This window comes from Aptenodytes forsteri, unplaced genomic scaffold, assembly GCF_000699145.1.
Source record: "Aptenodytes forsteri isolate BGI_AS27 unplaced genomic scaffold, ASM69914v1 Scaffold55, whole genome shotgun sequence".
Taxonomy (NCBI): Eukaryota; Metazoa; Chordata; class Aves; order Sphenisciformes; family Spheniscidae; genus Aptenodytes; species Aptenodytes forsteri.
The window spans coordinates 2097042-2101764 of NW_008796063.1; positions in this window are offsets into that span (position 1 = coordinate 2097042).

Consider the following 4723-nt stretch of genomic DNA (forward strand, 5'->3'; position numbering starts at 1 on the left):
AGAAACCATGCCTGCTTTGCTTTTCACTTGGTGTTTAAATAACAGCAATGGAATACGCTAACTAGGAGCTTTTAAGTAAGCAGAGTACATTGAGCTTTTAAGTAGCAGAGTACACTTCCTGCTGATTTCATTAAAATTTTGGTGCAGGGGAAAGAACAGGGGGAAAAAGAATAGGGCATCACTGACCAGTGAGCATTAAAAAGTCTCTGCCTTCATTCAGGTTAGTAGAAGCACCCTTCATCTAGCCTGGGAGAAAGGCCTCCCCTATTGCTAGACCAAACACTTTCTTAAGTACCAACTTTCTGCTTCTCCAAGGGTAGATCCCTTTTTAAAAAGACATTCAGAGAAAATCACACCTTTGCAAACACCCATAATCTGTTCATGTGTGCTGTGAGCCACGAGTATGACAGCATATGTAACTTTAACTTATTTAAGGGGTGAGACAACACATACTAAGTAACTCGGTGAGGTCTTAGCTCTTAGCAAAGATGGAGATAACGCTAATCTGGTTGCATGGGAGAGCTGTTCATCTGTCATATGGTTGTACATAGTACCATTCGTACACAGAATTGTCAGCCTGTGCAATGCTCTGTTAACAAGAAATGTACTGGAGGAACACGCTGCTAACAGAAAAAAATCGTATGTGCCACCACCGCTCACACTCCCCAGTGCAACCAAGGAAGGATTAGCTGTCCCAGCAGCTGCAGGCTGCTCCTGAAAGGCCTCCTTCCTACACACCTCTACATCATCTCCTGTCAGATGATGGATGAGCATGTGTCACTTCCATTGACGTTAATTGTCTTCATTAAATAAATGTTGCCTTCGTTATACAAACTGAGACTAAAGAGTTTCAAGGGAATACAATCTTTTGCACTAAATATCTGTTAATGCTATATATAAATGATACTTACTGGCAGCATCCAGCATCTGTTGGATCAGACACAACAGTGATGATTAAGCATTTCATTAGCAACAAATTAGTCACAGGGATCACTCATACTGTTTACATACTTATTCTTACCCTTATGCATGCTTAGGTCAAGACTTGTAAACAGCCTATCCATCCAGAAACAGACTGTCAGCTATAGGAGAATGCTTTTTCCAGCAGTCCTCAAGGTTTATCTGCACTATGTGCCAAAACAGAATTAAGTGAATGGATTTCCAGCTGTGTTCAAACATTTCTCACTTTTTTTGGACCTGCAAACATGACTCTCATCTGGCAGAGATCAGAAAATGTTAACATTTATGATTTTTAGACGTAACAATTTGACTGGTCAAATAGACATATAACCTGGTAGTTCTCACAAACATCCAGTATTCAGATAGCAATGGGGTCAACTTTGGTTGTATTACTCTGGATAGAAAATCTGTAGATCTGTTACATGTTGTGTATAATTGGTCTCTGGAAACAGCCTAAGCTCTTTTTCACTACTTACTGTGCTTTAGAAGTACAATAAGGATCTTGACAGTTCTGTTACAGGATTATAGATTTACAATTCAGAGTTTTATTTTTTCACTAGTCTTGCCAGTATATAGTTTCATAGCTTTATATTCACTTAGAAATCAAATTTGATGGAAGTAATGCCTCCAGATTTACAGCATTGTTTTTAACACAACTAATACTTCTTGGTAAGTACAGCAGTGTTTCAATGGCTGCTCTGAACCACACGCTCTGAACCTAGATGCTGAGTACATCTAGGTCTCAGGACTATTGAATCTGTCTAAATGCACTCATTACATGACCATACTAAAGCTCTGGTCTGCAATACAAAGTTTTATCTGCAAAACTCATCTTATGTTGCTATTGAATTTCGAGTTAAAAAGCCTTTAGTTCCTGCATTCATGCTAGGTCACCTCTTCTATTGGAAAAAATCATGTATCACCTTGCTTTCCTGGTACAATACCTATCCTCCTTGAATACTTCCTGCTGTTCTCATTACTGCAACTCAAAAATGGTAAAGAACAAATAAAAAGAAACAGAGAAAGCTGACAAAGATAAGAGATAGCTTCTGTATGAAGACAGACAAAGTAAATTATGTAGCTTGGAAAGCCACAACCGAATGCGAATGTGATACAGATCTATAAAAGTATGAAAGAAGGTGACTATTCTATAGTACATGAATGTAATATGTCAAAGGACTTACACTGTGGATCAGTTTGGTCGATGATATTAACTAAAATTGACTGCTCTAAATTTACTTTTTTTTTTTCCCCAGTGTGCTTTTCACTCAGTAAGAATGACAATAGTTACTATAAAGACTGGTAGATTTTTTCCTGGCTAGGAGACATAGCTAATGGATGCAATTTGAAGTATTTCAAACAGTTTTTAAAAACCACTTTTCCTAATACTAGATATATCTTAATTCAGTGCCGTTGTTATTCATACACCCGGTAACTAAAGCCACGATTATATGCCTTTTTAAAATCAGATTGCAATAAATGTATCAAAAGGATCATTTAGTTGCTGAATTCAATTTATGTAAGCTATAAAGATATTTATGCTATCTAAATCCTGCCCTCTGGTGTATCTACATGATAATGCATAGTGATAGTATTTCATACTGGGTGACTCACTCAATATTTAATCAGGACACAGCTAGTAAATGAGGCTACTGTCTGGGCAAAACATTTGTCCCCTTGTAATAGAAGGTGGAAGCTAAATACTAAGATATTAAAAGACTAAGATACAATGCTTCAAGGAGGGAGGATATCTCCTGGAAAAACCGGGTTTACTCCTTAGTTTCTATCTGATCCCGAGAAACTAAATACTCATTTCACACACTTCTCTCTTTTAGATAGCCAGATTGGGAACGCCAGTACCTAACACATGTATCTTCTGAGCACTACAAAGTCAATGAGAGCTGAAAGTGATCAGTCAATGTATCAGCAAGGTAGTACGATTTGCTGAAGTAAGTACAGTTCCGGGTTGTCAGAGAATTCAAATGACAGCCTTGTTGTGTCACTTAGGAACACATGTAATACTGGCCTCAGAAATGTTCTGCATTAGTCTCAAGGTAAATTATTACTTACAATTGTAAGAAAACAGAGCAAGGATTAAAACAGTAACCGTTCCAAAACAGACTTATTTTACTTCCTGGCAGTCTGGTTCCTGAAATTCCACAATCCCCTTTTGGACAAGGCTCACCTTGTTGTCCCCGAAAAAAACCCAACAACAAATAAACAACCCAAAATTTGAATTTACAATCATTTCTATAAAATGTTTGACTTCACTGACAGCTCAAAGCAAAGATGACCAAAGTTTTTATGTGCGGCGATCCCATCATCTGTTGTGTAGCCACTTTGTGGCTACAAAAAATTATCAGTTTGAAAAAGTGCTTGGGTCAGGCTCAGCAATGAGGAACCTGGTTAGAATACAGCATAGTTCATCTTCAAATCCTTTAAATAACCCTTTGTAAAGCCTCTACACTTCAATTTATTTTTGTAAGCACCTGGTGACCAAGGTTGCTTGACACAACATATGACATAGTTCAAGAGTTCTCTCTCTAACAGTCAGCTACTGATAGTGATCCAAACTGAAGAGTTACTTTTTCTTTCATGAGTTTTCCTAGAACAGGAGCTCCAAATGTATCAAAAGGCTTGTCCTCAGTCACATATATCCCTTGCTCTATCCTTTTAAAATCATGCTTTTTGTTCACAGGTTACCTTTGGACCTTGAACACCCAAACCTTGGGAACCCTTTGGTCCAGGTACTCCTTCAGGGCCCTGGATACCCTAAAAAGATAAAGTAGGAGATTAATTTCAAAACTTTCATAGATTAGTTTTTCAATTAATAAAATGAAGTAATTACCTCCAAAAGGAAATAAATGTGTCTGTGAAAGTCTTGCTGTCTTTATTTCAATTCCCTTTGCTCACATTTCTATGCATCTCAGTGAATAACAAGGACAGCAACAACTGATGCTAACGGAACAAGTGAAATTGAGAGGTTCTTTCACTCTTATCCCACCCTATGCAGTGGCATAGGATGCTCCGCCACCTAAAAACAGTCACCTTCCTTACTCAAACGGCTTATTATTTTGACTGCCTCAGTTAATGAATGCCCAAGGTGAAAGACCTGGTGGGCCAACTGAAGAACCTTTTTCACCTGAAAATATATGGCATTTGAATACAGTAACTTGCATTAGGATTTTACTATGAAATTGTACAAAATTAAGTGATAATCACAACATATACAAAGAATGAAAGTATGATCTCTACAAATGAAAGAATGTTCAGTAGAAATACTAAAACCTAGGGAAAATAGTCTTGCAATCTGTACCTACCACTTTTGCAATCACACTGCTGAATCTGTATAATTTGGCATATTTTTAAAAGGACTGTCCTGGTTTCAGCAGGGATAGAGTTAATTTCTTTTCTAGTAGCTGGTACAGTGTTTTGGATTTAGGATGAGAACAAAGTTGATAACGCACCGATGTTTTAGTTGTTGCTAGGTAATGCTTACACTAGCCAAGGACTTTTCAGCTTCCCATGTTCTACCAACTGAGAAGGCTGGAGGTGCACAAGAAGCTGGGAGGCGGCACAGCCAAACTGGCCAAAGGGACATTCCATACCATGTGACGTCATGCTCAGTACATAAACTGGGGAAAGCTGGCCGGGGGGGCCGCTGCTCGGGGACTGGCTGGGCATCGGTCGGCGGGTGGTGAGCAATTGTACTGTGCATCACTTGCTTCGTGTATTATTATTATTTTATTATTATTATTATTAT